Source organism: Sus scrofa, chromosome 5 (genome assembly GCF_000003025.6).
Source record: "Sus scrofa isolate TJ Tabasco breed Duroc chromosome 5, Sscrofa11.1, whole genome shotgun sequence".
Taxonomy (NCBI): domain Eukaryota; kingdom Metazoa; phylum Chordata; class Mammalia; order Artiodactyla; family Suidae; genus Sus; species Sus scrofa.
Window position 1 is genome coordinate 22,680,930 of NC_010447.5, and position 21,252 is coordinate 22,702,181.

The 21,252-nt window shown below is 39.0% G+C and overlaps 1 protein-coding gene across 24 annotated transcripts in view; it reads right to left on the bottom strand.

The window, feature by feature from the left end:
• Positions 1 to 21,252, bottom strand: part of R3HDM2 (R3H domain containing 2) — a 155,606-nt gene that overhangs the window by 122,285 nt on the left and 12,069 nt on the right. For 4 of the 24 annotated variants that reach the window (XM_021091839.1, XM_021091834.1, XM_021091836.1 and 1 more), the window contains exon 2: positions 8,085 to 8,202. The exons of 19 other annotated variants lie outside the window; for them this stretch is intronic. The gene's annotated coding sequence lies outside the window, so the exon portion shown is untranslated. Of the gene's footprint in view, positions 1 to 8,084; positions 8,998 to 21,252 lie in introns of those variants that run through there. One more of the 24 variants, XM_021091835.1, reaches the window with a different exon arrangement.

The following is a 21,252-nucleotide window of genomic DNA, read 5'->3' on the forward strand; positions in this document are numbered from 1 at the left end:
TGGCGCAGCAGAAATGAATCTGACTAGGAACAATGAGGTTGTGGGTTCGATCCCTAGCCTTGCTCAGTGGGTTAAGGAGCCGGCGTTGCCCTAAGCTGTGGTGTAGCTCGCAGATGCAGCTCGGATCTGACGTTGCTATGGCTGTGGTGTAGGGTGGTGGCTATAGCTCCCATTAGACCCCTAGCCTGGGAACCTCCATATGCCACGGGTGCGGCCCTAAAAAGACAAAAATAAATACATAAATAAAATTTAAAAATACAACAAACTAGTGAATATAAAAAGATGCAGACTCACAAATATAGAGAACAAACCAGCAGCTATGGGGGGAAGGGGATAGAGCAGGCAGTACAGGGGTGGTGGACTGGGAGGTACAAAACTATTGAGTATAAGATAGGCTACAAGGATATGTTGTACAATACAGGGCATACAGCCAATTTTTTTTTCTTTTTTAGCTGCCCTGTAGCATAAAGAGTTCCCAGGCTAGGTATCAGATCCGAGTCAGTTGACAACCTGTGCAGCAGCTGTGGCAACACCAGATCTTTAATCCACTATGGTAGGTGAAGGATCAAACCTTCGTCCCAGCACTCCCAAGACACTCTCAATCCTGTTGTGCCATAGTAGGAACTCCCAGCCAATATTTTGTAATAGCTGTAAACAGAGTGTAACCTTTTAATATTGTATAAAAAAAATTTAGGGAGTTCCCGTTGTGGCGCAGTGGTTAACGAATCTGACTAGGAACCATGAGGTTGCGGGTTTGGTCCCTGCCCTTGCTCAGTGGGTTAATGATCCGGCGTTGCCGTGAGCTGTGGTGTAGGTTGCAGATGTGGCCCGGATCCCCCGTTGCTGTGGCTCTGGCGTAGGCTGGCGGCTACAGCTCCTATTAGACCCCTAGCCTGGGAACCTCCATATGCCGAGGGAGTGGCCCAAAGAAATAGCAAAAAGACAAAAAAAAAAAAAAAAAAAAAAAATTGTATAAAAAAATTTAAAAGTGTGTTAGATATACTATGTAGGGAGCTTATTATTTTTAATGAGTTAATATATATTTAAATATTTTCATAGTTTTAATTTCCAAAACAGTAAATACTGTCAAATATAACCCATATAAAATAAAGTTCTTTGGGGTCTGTAATAATTTTTTAAAGAGTTAAGAGGTCAAAGACCAAAAATTTGAGAACATCTAATTTAGAAATTTCCCCTACCCCACCTGTCTTTCAAGGCTCTGCTCCTCCAGAAAGCCTTCCTTCATAGCTTAAGTATATCTGACATATTTATTTACAGTGGGGAGCAAAGACTACATTCATTCATAGGCACTCAGTTAACAGTGTTGAATGAACAGGGCTAAAATTCCAATGCTGAGTACTCCACTATAAATATGGATGAAAACATCTCAAAGTGATTATTTTGTATATATCCACCATGACTAAATTTTCGTTCTCAAATCTTGACTCAATTGCTGGTGGAAATATAAACTTCATATATATTTCTTTGGCCATGCTCACATAACATGGAAGTTCCCAGCCAGGGATCCACGCCACAGCAGCATCCTTAACCCACTACGCCACAAGGGAACTCCTGAAAGAAAATTTTACAATGCCTATAAGAATTACAAAATAAACGCCTTTAGAAAATTATTTAATAATTATTACAAATATACAAAATGACATATTACAAGGTTATTCCTGCAGCATTGTTTGTAGTTGCAAAAGACAGAAATTAACAAAATGCCCTTTAATAAACAATACATACATAGCCCAAAATACTGTGCAGACATAAACAAGAATAAGGAAATTCTTGATATACGTTATAAATTTCACTTAGTTATATAAATGGTTATAAATACACAGGAGTTCCCTAGTGGCTCAGTAGGATAAGGATCTGACATTGTCACTGCTGTAGCTTGGGTCACTGCTATGGTACAAGATCAATCCCTGGCCCTGGAACTGCCACATGCTGCAGATGCAGCCAAAAAACACATACACACACAAAAAAAAACACAGGATGCACAAAAACAGGTAATATTAGTTGCCTCTGGAAAAAGGAATTGACTGGTTCTCGTTGTAGGAATAAGAAGAAAACCTCACTCTAATTTTCCTATCCTTAGAATTTTGTATAATGTAAATGTGTTATCTAAAAAGTAAACCTAAAAGTATGTAAGAATCTTCATTTCACATACGGAATTACTTCTCATCTTTTTCCCTAGCCTCAAAAACTGTCAATCCCTAATGTTTACCTCTATGTTCAGTGCTATCTAAACCAAGTAGGTATAGCTGATATAAGAATAAGATACCACATCAAAATAACAAGATTGCCTCACACCTGTCATCAGAATGGTTATCAAATAAGAAATGTTGGAGATAATGCAGAGAAAAGGAATCTTTGTTCACTCTTAGTGGGAATGTGCACTGGAGCAGCCACTATGGAAAACTTTATGAAGGTTTCTCAAAAAATTAAAAGTAGAACTACCAGATGATCCAGCAATTCCACTCCTGGGTATATATCTGAAGAAAATGAAAATATGAATTCCAAAAGACATATGTACCTCAATGTTCAGAGCAGCACTATTCACAATAGCCAAGACATGAAAGCAACCCAAATGCCCATCAAAAGATGAATGAACAAAGACGTAAGATTGAGAGACAAACATACACCACCACACACACAATGGAATATTATTCAGCCATAAAAGAACAAAATCCTGCCACTTGCAGCAACACGGACCATGAGAATACTAAGTGAAATAAATCAAAGACAAATGATGTATGATATCACTTTTATGTGGAATCTAAAAAACAATATGAATGAATGCAAATGTAAAACAGAAAGACTCACAGATACAGGAAAACAAACTAGTTGATTTGTTTCTAGTGGTTACCAAAGGGCAAACTAGTGGTTACCAAAGGGTGGAGGAAAGGGCATGGGATTCAGAGACACAAACTACTATGTATAAAATAGATACCAACAAGGACATACTGTAAAGCACAGGGAATTAAAACCATTATCTTGTAAAAACTTCTAATGGAGTATAATTTGTAAAAACACTGCATCATTGATATACACCTGAAATTAATATAAGTTGTAATCAACTATAATTCAATTTAAAAAAAAAAGAAAAAAATATACCCACTAGGAAGCCTTTAAATTAACTGTGTTAAGTGATGAACTAGTGATTCTGGGATAGGGTCAGGATCTTTACCTTTTACAAGTATTATACACTTTTCTTTTTTAATGGCCTCACCGGCAGCATATGGAAGTTCCCAGGCCAGGGACTGAATCCGAGCCACAGCTGTGACTTACGCCACAACTGCAGCAATGCCAGATCTTTTAACTCACTGTGCTGGGCAAGGGGATTGAACCTGCACCTCCACAGTGACCCAAGCCACTGCAGTCTGATTCTTAACCCACTGCACCACAGCAGGAACTCCACTTTTTACCTTATACAATCTTGAATTATTTAAATTTCTTGGAGTTCCCGTCGTGGCGCAGTGGTTAACGAATCCGACTAGGAACCATGAGGTTGCGGGTTCGATCCCTGGCCTCGCTCAGTGGGTTAAGGAACCGGCGTTGCCATGAGCTGTGGTGTAGGTTGCAGATGAGGCTCAGATCTGGCATTGCTGTGGCTGTGGTGTAGGCTGGCAGCTTCAGCTCTGATTAGACCCCTAGCCTGGGAACCTCCATATGCTGCAGATGTGGCCCTAGGAAAAAAAAAAAAAAAAAAAAAAAAAAAAATTCTTAACAATGATTACACATTACTTTCCATAAAATGCTAATTTCTGAAAAATGCAAATCTGTAAGATTAAAGATGCTGAATTTAAAAATCTATAGTCCTAGATTTGAATTGAAGTACTGATATGAACTTGCACTTTCTTTAAAAGGGGGGGGGCACCTTATTTCCTAGTCTTGTGTATTAGAAACAGCAAAAAATAATGAACAACCCACTAAGGAATGAGTACCTGTTGTACCCGAACTGCAGCTTCTAAACATCATTTCTCCATAAAGAGGCAACGGTTGTTATATGCCCAGGAATGGAAATGTAAGAGGATCTCAGAACATCATAAGCTATCAAAAACTAAGAGGATCAGAACAAAAGGACATTAGAGCCAACCTGAAGAGGTTTCCATTTGCCATTATGAGTTAATCAATGAGACATCAATAGGAATAAAAAAGAAATTGACCGAAACACAAATATATAAATTGATGAGTTCAAGGAGTTTCCTGGTGGCTTGGTAGGTTAAGGATCTGATGTCACTGCTGTTGGTTGGGTTACTGCTGTGGTATGGGTTCAGTCCCTGGCCTGGGAACTTATACATGCCACGAGAGTGGACAAAGATAAATAAGTGAATTCATAATGACAGTTAAAAAAAAAAAAAAAAAAAAAAAAAAAAAAAAAAAAAAAAAAAAAAAAAAAAAAAAAAAAAAAAAAAAAAAAAAATCAGTCACAGGATGTTAGTGAACAAACTCATTATTTTGAAAAGGACAATAACTGTTAATTAAAATAAGGCCTCAAAGCATCTGTCTCACCTTTCCTGTACAAGATATGCCTGAAAGTAACCAAAGAGGTGATAAGGGGAGTATCTCTATAAAAGTATTCCAGCAAAAATAAATCTTAAAATAATACAATTTGAATATCACGATTTTGTAACCCTTAATGAAATTCATAAAGGATGTAGATAATGATCCTCAGTGGCTGCTAACATCATGAAAATCAGACTAACAGGCATCATACACTTCCTCCTAACGGAAATACACTATAAAGTATTCTAGCCAAAAACACTGAATCGGAATCTAATCAAGTCTAAAGACGTAAATGTCAATTTGAAGGAAATACAAGGGACAGAGAAATATGTTAAATGACACTACTTGTGATGTTGAACACAAATCCACCTGTGAGAAACTACTTGACAGAAGACCCAGTTTCTTTAACAAATAAACTGGTGGGAAAAAAGGAGAGAGAGGAAAATTTTCAGATTAAGTGTTTTTTTAAAGATATATTGACATACTATAAGGTATAGATTTTATTTGGATCCTATTTTAAACATACAGGCTGTTTTTTTTAAAAAATAATACAATCAGGGAATTATGAACATATTTAATATTAAGGAATTATTTTTAATTATTTAAAAGTGCAAATGGTATTGGTACTATGTTTTTAAAGTCATTATTTAGGGATATATACTGAAATATTTAGGGATGAAATAATACAGCATATTTGCTTCAAAGTAGTCAGAAAAGGAGGTAGGATTATAGATGAAATAAGATTAGCCATAAACTAATAACTGTATATGGAGGTTCATTTTACTGCTTTGGAATGTTTGAAATTTTCCATAATAGAGTCTTTTAAAAAAGCAAATCTCAAAAAAGGAAAATAAACATATTTGAAATATGGCCACTGAAATGAATTTTATATATTGAAGCCCAGTTCAATTCCTACCTCATCCCTAATCTTTTTTACACTGATTTCTCTCTTTTACATTTGTTTGTACTGCACAACTAGACTCAACTAAATTCTACTGCATTCTGTCTATACTACAGAATCTAATCCATTACATCTATTGCTGTTTTATTAATTGTTCATGTTTTATCTCCACAGCTAGCCAGTAAGGTCTTTGAACACAGAAATTTTTTTTTTTTTTTTTTTTGGTCTTTTTTGCTATTTTTTGGGCCGCTCCCACGGCATGTGGACGTTCCCAGGCTAGGGGTCGAATTGGAGCTGTAGCCGCTGGCCTACACCACAGCCACAGCAACTCGGGATCCGAGCCGCGTCTGCAACCTACACCACAGCTCACGGCAATGCCGGATCGTTAACCCACTGAGCAAGGGCAGGGACCGAACCCGCAACCTCATGGTTCCTAGTCGGATTCGTTAACCACTGTGCCACGACAGGAACTCCTGAACACAGAAATTTTTGATCCCACAGCCCTAGAATGGTCCTACACCTTCTAATGGTCCCAAGTACTTTATCTGACACTCAAGGAGTCTCTGAAAAACCCTGGGACCAATAGAAATGTGCAATAAATTTAAGCTTTTACTGTAGTAAAAGCATATAATATTGTCTTATTTAAATTTTACATTAAAATGCTGAATTTCCAACAAGTTAGGACAAGCTAATAAACAAGCCACAGTAATACCAGATCCGAGCTGCATCTATGACCTATGCCACAGCTTGTGGCAAGGCTGGATCCTTAACTCAGTGAGTGAGGCCTGGGATAGAACTCACATCCTCATGGATACTATGATGGGTTCTTAACCCGCTGATTCACAATGGGAACTCCCCCTTTATCCTTTTAAAAAATGTCTTGGAGTTGCTGTTGTGGCGCAGTGGTTAACGAATCCGACTAGGAACCATGAGGTTGCGGGTTCGGTCCCTGCCCTTGCTCAGTGGGTTAACGATCCGGCGCTGCCGTGAGCTGTGGTGTAGGTTGCAGACGCGGCTGGGATCCCGTGTTGCTGTGGCTCTGGCGTAGGCTGGTGGCTACAGCTCCGATTCAACCCCTAGCCTGGGAACGTCCACATGCCGCGGGAGCGCCCCAAGAAATGGCAAAAAGACAAAAAAAAAAAAAAAGAAAAAAAGAAACTAGCATCCCAACCCAGGCAAGATAGTTCTTTGGGACACTAGTCCACCATCTTCTCCGTATGCCAGCTTTCTGAAAAAAGTTATTATTCCCTGCCCCCCCCAAAAAATTTAAAAATTTAAAAATTAAAGTCTTTAAATAATGGATTTTTTGGAGTTCCCTGGTGGCTCAGCAAGTTAAGGATCCAGCATCACCACTGCCATGGCAGTTTTGATCCCTAGCCTTGGTACTTCCCACATGTAACATGACATAGATGAAAACAAAAAAACCCTGATTTTCTTTCCTCTAATCATAAAGGAAATCAGTGCTATTTTGGAGTTCCTGTCATGGCTCAGTGGTTAACGAACCCAACTAGCATCCATGAGGACAAGGGTTTGATCCCTGGCCTTGCTCAGTGGGTGAAGGATCTGGGATTGCCATGAGCTGTGGGGTAGGTCACAGATGCGGCTGGGATCCCAAGTTGCTATGGCTGTAGCATAGGCCAGCAGCTAGAGCTCTGATTCAGCCCCTAGCCTGGGAACCTCCATATGCCATGGGTGTGGCCCTAAAAGGACAAAAAAAGAAAAATAAAAAAAAGAAAACCACATTCTTTATAAATAGGGATAAGCAAAATGAAAAAAATCATCATGCTACATTCTTCACAACATTTTGTCCCACTAAACAGTGAGTCCTTCAACCAAAGCTTATTTCCCCAAGGAACACAGGGAACTTGTGTTCTATAATTCCTTTTCTTTTTTTTTTTTTTTTTTTTCTATTTCTTGGGCCGCTTCCGTGGCAATATGGAGGTTCCCAGGCACCATCGGAGTTGCAGCCACCGGCCTACGCCAGAGCCACAACAATGCGGGATCCGAGCCGCGTCTGCAACCTACACCACAGCTCACGGCAACGCCGGATCGTTAACCCACTGAGCAAGGGCAGGGACCGAACCCGCAACCTCATGGTTCCTAGTCGGATTCGTTAACCACTGCGCCACGACAGGAACTCCATATAATTCTCTACAGAAGTTCTAACAGGAAGGAGAGGAGAAACAAAGCATGTGGGCTTAATTCAATGAGTAATACATAGATAGTTTTTTAAATTTTTATATATTTCACCATCTGTATAAATCCAGGGTCAGAAAAAAACATACATTCCATTTTAACAGAATTTGCTTGGTTTCATAATAATGGGGGGGGGGCATTTTTTCCAGTGTCCTTACAATTTCTTATTACAGTGGCACCAAAGTCTTACATTTCCAATTGCCAAATAGAGTAGTAATAAACACATCATATTCACTCTATGTAAAATCCTACTCTGTTTTAACCCATATTTCAATTAAACTACCATTCCTTTTATTTGCTATTTCTTATGCTGAGGTCCTGCTTAATGTCATCAACAGATTTTCATATTTCATGCACAATTAAGTGTAAAATAACTTTTCCTCAAAATATCCTACACTAGTATGAATCCACACATATGCAAAAACAATTCTAGTGTTATAAAATTCACCCACAAGGACCCAAGTGTAATGCTCACCTGATCTCTAACTCAAATGGACTGCCTCTTCCATCCAGGTGAAGTGTAAGAATTGCACTTATCAAGCATAATTTGAGGAGACACTGGATAAAAGAGTAGAGAGCCACCAGCAATTCACCTAAGAAGGTAAAAAAATGATCCCTTTCACTGCCCAGGAGCCTAGGCTCTACCAAGTTTGCAGCAACAATCAAATAAAATTCTGAGAAGAGTTTTGACTTTTCACTGGACTCTGTCATAATTAAGTAGTCTGGGTGACAGTGCAAAAATTAATTTGAAGCTACCTTTCCTCTTCTTTACTCTGAAAAGCTGAATATTGTCTGTCTTGACTATTAATAATCCCCAGAGATTTCAATTCTGCAGGAGCTCTACATGGTTCTAAATTTAGCCAAGTAATAGAAATAGTTGGAAGGCATGCAATTCATTTTAATATCTGTACTTTTACACTGCCAGGCAGCTAATTTTTAAAGTACTCAGAGCAATCCACATAAAAGAACAAACATATGAGCCATATATCAATCAATAGGTTAGTAATTGTGTTAATTAAAATATTACCTATAACTTCTGGAAGTAACCAACACTGCCCCCTCAAAAACATATTTTATATTTCTTCCACAGGGATAATAGGCAGGATTTTAAATATTTCAATAACACATGTTAATAGTAAACCACTTTCCTTACAGCTTATGTTTCCACATCAAGGAAATACATGAGAGGTTTAAGAAGTTTCACTTTCAATGAAAAATGTTTTTATAGGTGGAACTCATATGTCTTGTTTCAGGTAGAGTCCCAGAGCAGGATATTTTCAAGCTGTTAGACCATAAGTGACTGGGATAAACCAGATCCAATTCTAAAATAATTCTATTCTATTCTGGATTTTCTTTTCCTTTTTTTTTCTTTTTTAGGGCCGCATATGGAGGTTCCCAGGCTAGGGGTCGAATAGGGGCTACAGCTGCCAGCCACAGCCACAGCCACAACCTGAGCCATGCCAGATCCGAGCCATGTCTGCGACCTACACCACAGCTCAAGCCAAGGCCAGATCCTTAACACACTGAGCGAGGCCAGGTATTGAACCCGCAACCTCATGGTTCCTGGTCGAATTCGCTTCCGCTGCGCCACGACAGGAATTCCTATTCTGGATTTTCTAAAACATCAGAGCTCATAAGGAGGCATGAGACCATATGCTGGCATAAACATTCAATACAATAAACACCCTAGATTGTATTCACAGACCAATGTGTAAAATATATGTGTAGATGAAGATACAGGTTCAAAGCACAAAGTATAAAAGACCTGGTTTAGAAGTTTATCTAAGGAGATTTTAATTCAAAGAGCAGAAAATAACAAAGAGGGAAACAACTCTTAAGTGACTACACCACAGGAAGAAAAAGCGTGGATTACATAAAAAGTAAGAAAGATACGGATACTTATTTTCACCTTCACATGTCACCAAGTTAGGGGGAAAAAATACAACAGCAATTTTCTGTCCAATGCCCCATCTCCACGGCAAATCATCAGTGCTGCCTATAACTCACTTCATTCTGAGAAATAATTCAATTTAGACACTTTACTATCAAAGTACTTCTGGGAAGACACTGAAGGTCTTTAATGTGGTATCCACTCTTATTTTTTGTACTGGAAATAATTGATCTCATAAAGATAGCAGAAGATAGATAATTAAGAATGAGAAGTAGTTTCCCTTTAAAGGAACCATTCCCAGAGTTCCCATTGTGCCTCAGCAGAAATGAACCTAACTAGGCGTTCCTGTTGTGGCTCAGTGGGTTAAGAATCTGACTGGTGTCCAGGAGGATGTGGGTTCAATCTCTGGCCCTGCTCAGTGGGATAAGGATCTGGCACAAGCTGCAGCGTAAGTTGTAGATGTGGCTGGTCTGGTGTTGCTGTGGTGTGGGCCAGAAGCTGCAACCCCTAGCCTGGAAAATTCCACGTGCGGCCAGTGTGGCCCTAAAAAGGAAAAAAAAAAAAAAAAAAAAAAAAACAGAAATGAACCCAACTAGTATCATGAAGATTTGGGTTTGATCCCTGGCCTTGCTCAGTGGGTTAAGGATCCAGCGTTGCCATGAGCTGTGGTGTAGGTTACAGACACGGTTCAAATCCCATGTTGATGAAGGCTGTGGTGTAGGCAAGCAGTTGTAGCTCTGATTCGACCCCTAGCCTGGGAAATTCCATATGCTGCAGGTGTGCCCTAAAAATAAAAATAAAGAAAACATTCTTTGTGGAAATTATTGGTTCCAGGTTTGGGGCAAGTAAAGTACAAAGTGAGCCCAAAATACTTTGTTGTGCCAGAAGGTAAGGAAGTCCTCAAAACCTGACCAGGATAAGTCAAAAAGACACAGGAATCAGGGGAGTTCCCATCGTGGCGCAGTGGTTAACGAATCCGACTAGGAACCATGAGGTTGCGGGTTCGGTCCCTGCCCTTGCTCAGTGGGTTAATGATCCGGCGTTGCCGTGAGCTGTGGTGTAGGTTGCAGACGCGGCTCGGATCCCGCGTTGCTGTGGCTCTGGCGTAGGCTGGTGGCTACAGCTCCGATTCAACCCCTAGCCTGGGAACCTCCATATGCCGCGGGAGCGGCCCAAGAAATAGCAACAACAACAAAAAAAGACAAAAAAAAAAAAGACACAGGAGTCAGTTTGAAGGGACTCCCACTGACCAAATTATAATTGTTGTACATTTAATACTAAGTATTTTGAGTATTTTTTTTTGGCCATGCCCACGGCACATGAGAGTTCCCAGGCAAGGAATCCAACCTGCACATCAGCAACCCAAGCTGTGCAAATAACACCACTTCCTTAACCCACTGCACTACAATATTAGTCCCTATTAAGAGTATTCTTAATATCGATAATAGATTGTAACTAATTTTTTAATACCAAATCTGTAGTGATTCTTAAAAACAAAAAAACAGGAGAAATAAAATTCCTCCTGGGGTTTTTTTGTTTTTTGGTTTTTTTTTTTGGCTGAACCCTCTGGCAGCCACCAATGTGTTCTCTGTAGCTATAAAGTTTGCTTTTTCATTTTTTTAGACTCCACTTAATATATTTTGGAAATTTAACTCTTTCAAATATGATTTAAGTAAGCTCATACAGTACTCATCTTTCTCTGACTTAATTTCACTTAGCATAATGCCCTCAAGGTCCATCTATACTGTCACAAATAGCAGTTCCTGCTTTTTCACTGCTGCACATTTCCTTACATTTTTAGTATATATGTGTGTATGTATATATACACACATCATCTTTATCCATTCATTTGTTGCTGGACACTGAGATTGCTTCCATGTCTTAACTATGAGAACAATGATGCAATGAACAAATACCTCTTCAAAATAATGATTTCATTTCCTTCAAATACATACCCAGAAGTGGGATTGCTGGGTCACCTGGTAGTTCTACTTTTTGGCTGAGCTTATGGCATGTGGAAGTTCCTGGGCCAGGGATCCAACCCACACCATAGCAGCAACCTGAGGCCTGCACTGACAATGCCGGATCCTTAACCTGCTGCACCACAAGGGAAATCCATGGTGGTTCTATTTTTAATTTCTTTTTTTTTTTTTTTTTGTCTTTTTGTCTTTTTTGTTGTTGTTGTTGCTATTTCTTGGGCCGCTCTCGCGGCATATGGAGGTTCCCAGGCTAGGGGTTGAACGGAGCTGTAGCCACTGGCCTACGCCAGAGCCACAGCAACGCGGGATCCGAGCCACGTCTGCAACCTACACCACAGCTCACGCAACGCCGGATCGTTAACCCACTGAGCAAGGCAGGGACCGAACCCGCAACCTCATGGTTCCTAGTCGGATTCGTTAACCACTGCGCCACGACGGGAACTCCTATTTTTAATTTCTTGAGGAACCTCCATACCGCTTTCCAAAGAGGCTATCCCAACTTACATCCTCACCAACAGTGCAACAGTATTTATTCCCTTTTCTCCACATTATCACCAACACTTGTTTCTCTCTTCTTTTTGATAACAGCCATTCTAACAGATATAAGCTAATCTCACTGAGGTTTTGATTTGCATTTCCCTTATTAGCAATGTTAAGCACCTTTCCATGTACCTGTTGGCCATCTGTATTCATGTCTTCTTTGCAAAGATGTCTATTCAGTTCCTCTGCCAGTTTTTTAATCAGATTGGTTTCTCTTTTTTCCCCATTGAGTTGCATGAGTTCTTTATATATTTTGGATATTTAACTCTTTCAAATATGATTTTTTGTAGTGATATACAATATTATGTAAGTTATGAATGTATAATACAGTGATTCATAATTTTTTGGCTGTGCCCATGGCACGTGGAAATTCCCAGGCCAGGGATCAAATCTGCACCACAGCAGCCACAATGCTGGATCCTTAACCTACTGTACCATAAGGGAACTCCCAGTGAGTCAGAATTTTTAAAGGTTATGCTCCATTTAGTTATTACAAAATACCGACTATATTTCCTTGTTGTACAATATATTCTTGTAGCTTCTTTTATACATAATAGTTTGTACCTCTTTCAAATATATGATTCGTAAATATTTTCTCCCATACAAAAGGCTTTTTCATTTTGTTGATGGTTTTCTTTGCTGTGCAAAAGATTTTTAGTTTGATGTAGTCCCACTTATTCATTTTTGCTTTTGGTGTCAAATCCAAAGAATCATCCACAACATAGATGTCAAGGAACTTACCATGTTTCCTTCTACAAGTTTTATGATTTCAGGTTTTACTTTCAAGTTTTTAATCCACCATTATTTTTTGTGTTTGATGTCATATAGTAGTCATTTCCTTCTGCATGTGGCTGACTAGTTTTCTCAACACCATTTAGTGAAGAGACTATCCTTTGCCCAGTATCTATTTCTTGGCTCCTTTGACATAAATTGACTGTAGGTACATGAGTTTTTCTGGATTCTATTCTGTTCCATTAATCTATGGGCCTGTCCTTACGCCAATACCATACTATTCTAATATCTATGACTTTGTAATATAATTTGAAGTCATGAAATATGAGAGCTTCAGTTTTGTTCTTCTTTCTCAAAATTTCTTTGGCTTTTGGTATCTTTTGCAGTTCCACACAAACTTTAGGATTGTCTTCTGTAAAAAAACAGCACTGGAATTTTGATAGGGATTATACTGAATCTGCATATTGCTTTCAGTACTATGTACATTTTAACAATATTAATTATTCCAATACATGAGCAGAGAATATCTTTCCATTTGTGTCTTCTTTTCACCAATGTCTTACAGTTTCAATGTACATGTCCTTCACCTCCTTGGTTAAACTTACTCATAGGTATTTTATTCTTTATGCAGCAATTGAAAATGAGAGTTTTTAAATTTTTCTGATAGTTATTGATGTATAGAAATGCAACTGATTTTTGCATATCAATTCTGTATCCTTCAACTTTACTGAATTTTTTCATTAGTTCTAACGGTTTTTGGTGTAGTGTTTAGGATATTCTATATAGAATTATCATGTCATCTGCAAATAGCTTTACTTCTTCTCTTCTGATTTGAATGACTCTTATTTTGTTTTTGCCCAACTGCACTGGCCAGGACTACCTATACAATGTTGACAAGGAAAACTTTCAGCTTCAATTCAGTATAACGTTAGCTGTGGGCTTGTAATATATGGGTTTTATGCTATTGAGGTGTACCACCTCTTCGCCCAGTCTGCTGGGAGTTTATATCATAAATGAGTGTTATTTTTGTTTTTGTCTTTTGAGGGCCGCCCAAATGGCATATGGAGGTTCCCAGGCTAGGGATCTAATCAGAGCTGTTGCTGATATGCAAGAGCCACAGCAACACCAGATCTGAGCTGTGTCTGCGACCTACACCACAGCTCAATGTACAACGTATCCTTAACCCACTGAGCAAGGCCAGGGATCGAACCCGAAACTTCATCGTTCCTAATTCGTTTCCGCTGCTCCATGACAGGAGCTCCTCCAATGTTTTTTCTGCACCATTGAGATGACCATATGATTTTTGATTTTGTTAATGTGGTGTACCACTGATTGACCTGTACATGCTGAACCACCCATGTATCCCTGGAATAAATCCCACTTGATTGTGGTGTATGATCCTTTTAATTTATTGAATTCAGTTTAACATTTTGTTGAGGATTTTTGCATCATCAGGTATGTTGGCTTGTACTTTTCTTTTTTGTAATGTCCTTGTCTGATTCTGGCATCAGGGTTTTGCTGGCCTCATAAAATAAGTTTGAAAGTGTTCCCTCTTCTTCTATTTTTTGGAGGAGTTTGAGAAAGATTGGTATTAATTCTTCTTTAAATGTTCGATAGAATTTAACAGTGAAGCCATCTGGTCTTGGACTTTTGTTTGTTGGGAGGTTTTTGATTACTGATTCAATCTTTTACTAGTACAGGCATACCTTGGAGATATTGCAGGTTCAGTTCCAGACCACTGTAATACAGCAAGTTAAAAATTTTCTGGACTTCCCAGAAAATACTAAAGTTATATTTACACTATATTGTAGTCTATTAAGTGTGCAATAGCATTATGACTAAAAAACAATGTACATACCTTAATTTCAAAATATTTTATTGCTAAAAATGCTAAAACAATACAACAGTAACATGGACAATCACTGATCATAGATCATGATAAGAAATAATAATGAAAAAGTTTAAAATATTACAAGAATTACCAAAATGTGACAGACACATGAAATGAGCAAATGCTGTTGCAAAAATAGGGCCAAAAGACTTGCTCAATGCAGAGTTGCCACAAACCTTCAATTTGTAAAAAGTACAGTATCTATGAAGTGCAATAAAGCTAAACTCAATAAAATGAGGTATGCCTACAATAGTCTGTTCCGATTTTTCTATTTCTTCATGAATTAGTCTTGGTAGGTTATATGTTTGTAGGAGTTTATCCACTTCTTCAAGGTTGTCCAATTTGTTGGCATAAAATTTTTCAAAGTAGTCTCTTGAGGTACCAGGCGTTAATATCTCTTTGATTCTGAGTCCTCTTTTTTCCTTGGTGAGTTTGTCTCTTTAGCTTATTTTTTAAAAAAATAAACAAATTAAAAAAGGAGTTCCAGTTGTGGCTCAGTGGCTAACGAATCCAACTAGGAACCGTGAGGTTGAGGGTTCGATCCCCGGCCTCATTCAGTGGGTTGAGGGACCTGATGCTGCCGTGAGCTATGGTGTAGGTCGCAAATGCAGCTAGGATCTGGTGTTGCTATGGCTCTGGCATAGGCTGGTGGCTACAGCTCCAATTTGTCCCCTAGCCTGGGAACCTCCATATGCCATGGGGGCAGCCCTCAAAACACAAAAGACAATAAATAAAAAAATAAAAAGCTCTTAGTTTCACTGATCTTTTCTATTGCTTCTCTATTTCACTTATTTCTACTCTAATATTTGTTACTTCCTTCCTTCTACTAACCATTGATTTGTTCTTCTTTTTCTTGTTCTTGGAAGTGTAAAGTTAATTTGAGATCTTTCTTATTTCTTAATGTAGGCATTTGTCAATAGGAACTTCCCTTTGGAAGTGCTTTTGCTGGATTCCATAGATTTTATATTTCGTATATTTCCATTTTCATTTGTCTCTGGGTATTTTTTAATTTTTTATTTCTTCTTTGACCAATTGATTATTCAGTAACTTGTTGCTTAAGCTCTACATGTTTTGTGAATTTTCCAGTTTTCTTCTTGCAATTGATTTTCTAGTTTCATACCACTGTGATCAGAAGATTCTTGATGAGTTCCCTTCGTGGTTTAGCAGTTAACGAACCTGACTAGTATCCATGAGGATGTGGGTTTGATCCCTGGTCTCGCTCAGTGGGTTGAGGATCCAGTGTTGCCTTGAGCTGTGGTGTAGGTCAAAGACATGGCTCGGACCCAGTGTTGCTGTGGCTGTGTGTAGGCCAGTGGCTGCAGCTCCAATTCAACCCCTGGCCTGGGAACTTCTATATGCCAGTGGTGTGGCCCTAAAAAGCCAAAAAAAGAAAAAGAAAGAAAAGATTCTTGATGTGATTCAATTTTCTTAAATCTATTGTTTTGTGGCCTAACACCTGATCTAGCTTAAAGACTGGTGTGTTATATGGAAGAATGTGTATTATCTTCGGGGGGGGGGGGGGGCGTGTTTTGTTTTGGGCCACGCCTGCAGCATATGGCAGTTCCCAGGCCAGAGATCAAATCCAAGCCATGACTACGACCTATGCCACAGCTACAGCAACACCAGATCCTTAACCTACTGCACCAGACCAGGGATCAAACCCACACCTCAGCAGAAACCCAAGTCACCACAGAGACACCAGATCCTTAGTCGACTGTGCCACAGCAGGAACTCCCTATTATGTTGTTTTTGATGGAGTGCTCTATATGTGCCTGTTAAGTTTAACCTGTCATTTTAAGGCCAGTGTTTCCTTACTGATCTTCTGTCTGATTTATCCACTAATGAAAGCAGGGTATTAAGGTCCCCTACTATTATACTGCTATTTTTCCCTTTAGATCTGTTAGTAAGTATACTTACATATCCCTAAAACCTGCCCCCTTTCTTATCTCAGTTAGCAACACAACCCAGTCACCCAAGACAGAAACTTAATAATCATCTATTAACAATCCCTTCCCTCTCTTCTCATAGTCAACCAGTCTCCAAACCCCAGCACCATCTCCTGGATCCATTTGATCTTCTCAGTTCCTGTCCCCTCTTCTCCACTCCCATCATTTATAGGAAGAGAATTTAGTTAATGGAACAAGACTTCCAGAGTTCTTTTTTGCCTCCAGCAGAGCAATCTATGTTCCCATGGTGGTTGCTCTACTGGCGTCTGTCAGTCTTTATCCCTGAATAACTAAAATCTCTAAGCTATCCTTGATGAACATGTAGTGTGAGTGAGAAATAAACTGTTGTCTTAAGCTACTGAGATTTGGGGGTTGTTTCTTACCATCATACCCAGCCCTTTCCTGATTTCAAAATCTTCTGCATAGACTACTAGAACAATCTCCTAACAAGTGTCTCTCCCCCTCTACTCTAAATCCCCAGTATTTTTCCAAATAAACTGCTACTAGAGTTACCTTTATAAAACAATCATTCCATTTCTCTGACTAAAATCTTCAGAGGTTCCTCTTTGCCTCAAAGTATTCCAAACTCCTTAATATAGCTCTTAAAGCCTAAAGTTAGGCTCTATATACATTCTCTCCAGCCATTCAAAATAATGCTACCTCTCCATATATACTTAGTCTTTAATACTCCTGGCTTTGCTTAAGCTATTCTATCTGCTTGATATGCATCCCCCACCCTTATACCACCCTGACCCTACCTTTGCCTGCCTAGCAAAACAAACCTCTTGTCAATGATCCCTCCCATTCTCTCAACAGCTATTCAAATCTGGCTCTATTCTCAAGGCCCCTATTTTACCAAACCTCTTTACTGTAACACACCAGCCCCTTAATCCAAAAGGATAAGTCTCCTATATCACATGAATATCAAGGCCCTAAGGCAGGAGCTCCCTCAAATTCCTTTCTTTAGTTACCAAACATCTGTCCCCATGCCCATGCCATTCTTGGCCTTTTCTTTTATCTTAATGAAGGTGATAATAACTCTACTTCTGTTCTGGATTTCTTCTTCTCTTCATTCTCAAGAACTTCATTCCATTATCATATCACTCTCTATTGTCTTGCTTATTCCCCAAACATAAATATATGCTCAAGTCTCTCATTTTAAAAAACTATTCCTTGAGAGAGTTCCCTTCATGGCTCAGCAGTTAATGAACCCAACTAGGATCCATGAGGATGCAGGTTCGATCCCTGGCCTTGCTCAGTGGGTTAAGGATCCGGCATTGCCATGAGCTATGGTGTAGGTTACAGACTAGGCTCAGACCCTGCATCGCTATTGCTGTGGTACAGGCCAGCAGCTGCAGTTGCAATTCAACCCCTAGCCTGGGAACTTCCATATGCTGCAGGTGAAGTCCTAAAAAGCAAAACAAACAAAAAGAAAACAAAACCTCTTCCTTAAACCCCACTTATCTTCACAACTCTCCTCTCTCTCCATCTCTTTGCAATCATCTTGAAAAACAGGATTTATTTGCCTTTTCTTTCCCACTTTCTATTTATTTCTCAACCCAATGCAATTTGGCCTCTTCTCTCCTCACTCCAGTGACCTTGTTCTCACTGACGTCACCAATGACCTGAGTGCCAAATCCAGTAAATTCTGTCCTTCTGACTATTCTGAGCCTGATGAACTCTGAGCTAGAATGCACAAGATGTTCTGGAGGCACAATGGAGATCTAGAAAGACTTCTTGTCAGGGGCTTATGAATCTTGAAGAGGTGACAGGAGTTATCCAGGTAGAGAAGTATGGGGAAGAGAGTTCTAGAGGAAGAACTGCCTATATAAAGGGTAGAAGTATAGAGCAGAACAGCACGATGCTTTTGACAAACTGCAAGAACAGGATGTGCCTACTCATAGGATGTCTGTGGGGATTAGTTAAGGAAAAGGCTAGAGTGGTAGGTAGGAGCCTGATCTAAAAGACCTTATTTCAAAGACTAAAAAATATGAATTTTGTCTTAAAGTATGAAAACTATTGAAGGATTATGTTTAAATTTTTATTTATTAAAAAAAATTTTTTTGGCTGCACCCACAGCATGCAGAAGTTCCCAGGCCAGGGATCAAATCTGCACCACAGCAGTGACCCAAGCCATATCCAGATCCTTAATTGCTAGGCCATCAGGGAACTCCAAAGGATTTCTTTTTTTTTTTTAAAGATCATGTGTATCAACTTAGGAACTGGATTGAAAAGTAAACTAAAATCAGAGTGTCCAATTTAGGGGCAGTCAAAATAATCCAAATTAAAAAAGAGAGGATAGGCGTTCCCGTCCTGGTGGAAGAGAAATTAATCTGACCAGAAGCCATGAGGTTGCGGGTTTGATCTCTGGCCTTGGTCAGTGCGTTAAGGATCTGGTGTTGCCATGAGCTATGGTGTAGGTCGAAGATGCGGCTCAGATCTGATGTTGCTGTGGCTGCGCTGTAGGCTGGGAGCTGTAGCTCCGATTCGACCCCTAGCCTGGGAACCTCCATATGCCACAGGTGCAGCCCTAAAAATCAAAAAGAAAAAAAAAGAGAGAGAGAGAGAGGATCTAAAGTGGCCCTGCAGGTGCACAGGGATGAACAGATTCAAGAGATATTTAGGAGGTAAAATCTGTCAGATTTGGAAGTATCTGTGTTGTGTATGTATGTGAGTATAGCTGTGAGAGGGATGAGCTCTTGGAAAGTGCCAAGGTGGATGCTGACATCATTTATGAGTTAGGGAATACAGGAAGATGTATATTTGGGAATAAAGGTGAAGTATTTGGTTTTAAACTGGTTGAAATTTGAGATACCTGTGGAAATGCCTAATAGGAAGTTAGATGTTCCAGTCTGGAGCTGGAGAGAGAAATCAGGGCTGGGGAGATGTTTGGGAGTCAACAATGTGTATATATATATATACTGAAGTTGAAGTGATGGGTTTGGTTCATCCGAGGATGATGTTGAGACTGAAGAGCTGAAGACTGAGGAAAGAACCCTACAGAACACTGACAGCTAAAGATGATGGCACAGGGTCCTAGAAGAAAATTGAAGAAGCCAGGAAGGTAGCTGAAAAACCAATAAAGTAGATGTGACAGGATCTTAGAGGAGAAAAACTTTCAAGGAGGGGGAAAGTAATCATGTCAAGGTGTAGTGGAATGTGACTGACTTGTCTAAGCTCTTTGAAAGTAAGGACTTGTCTTGTTCTTTTACACCCTTAGCATCTAATAATGTAGCTATTCATATGCTGGTTGAATTAATGAATCCATTGAGATTCAATTTAAAATTTACCTTCTCTGAAAAGTTGAATCTAATCCTGCCATTTAGAGTTAAGCATTCTTCCTCTTTGCGCTCATATTACATTTTAGCACCACCTTGTAACACTTATGACCTTGTGGTTTATTTACTTTTTTTGTAATCTATAATAAAACAAGAGCTCCTTAAGGATAGGAACATCATGTCTATCTTGGTATCTTTAACATATAATATCTAACCAGTAACAGGCACTTATTAAAAGTTTGAGTAAATGAATGAGTAAATGAATTTTCTTAAGGTACTACTTTGGAAGCAGTGCTGTAAACCTGACTTGAAGATTACTCTTTGTATTGTAAAAATACAGAAGAACCAGAAACTAAGAGAAGATTCTATAACAAAAAACTGTCTGGAAAGAAAACATATAGGTAGTGTTTATTCTAACAAGGACTAAAAATAAACTGAGTTTCTCTAATTTCTAAGCTAATACTATACAATAGGCTCATAGTGCACAAGAAATTAAGTAATAGGACTGCATCTGTGTTAAGTGAAAAAACCCAGGCTGATAAAATGAAACCATGGCAAGTGAATGCCTATAATTCTTAATCAAAAATCCATAATCTTTCCAGAGACCCTCAGGTGGTAGATTGTGCATATATGTGTGTATAGCTAAATTTGCGTCCCCTATTGTGGGAAACGAGCAAAGCACAAATCAACAATAACGGGCAGGATAGAACAGAGAAAACAGAAGAGACTCGCGGCCTAAAACACATTATGGATCTGAATAGATCCTTTGGCTAGATCCAGCCAGTCTGCTAAATTGAAAACAGTTTCTATTTCCTAACCTATAAGAAACTAATAGACAAATAGGTATGAAGAGAAAAAGGAGAAAAAGAGAGCACATAGAAATAAAGCACCTTTTTATCTCTGCCAATATTAATATCAATGCTATTTTGTTATTTAATAGCACTGGAGAATATTATTTAGAGACCAGTAATTTGACCATGTTTATTATAGACTATCCTGTGAGGGAGGCTATGCTTGCTGACTGTGGGCACCAAACAGATGTAATATATCCCAGCAGCATGAAACTGGGCAAAGAGGTGTAGATACCTCTTTGTCTCTCTTCTGAATAAAAGTAAAATACTAAAGTTAGCCTAAGATTTCATTAAGTTCATTAAGTGCAGCTGTGATCTCGAGTGGCGCACATTTTAAATCAGTAGATGTATCACAGAGCATTACTGTACTTAACTTTGAGATACCTCCTAAAGTCAGTTTTCCTATACCCCAAAAGGAAACAGACCATCAACTCCATTTTACATATAGACACTGATTCAGCAGAGTTAATCAGGGTAAATTCTGGAAAGTCTCAGAGAACTTCAAAAAGGCTTAAAAATTCAAGTGTGAAGCACT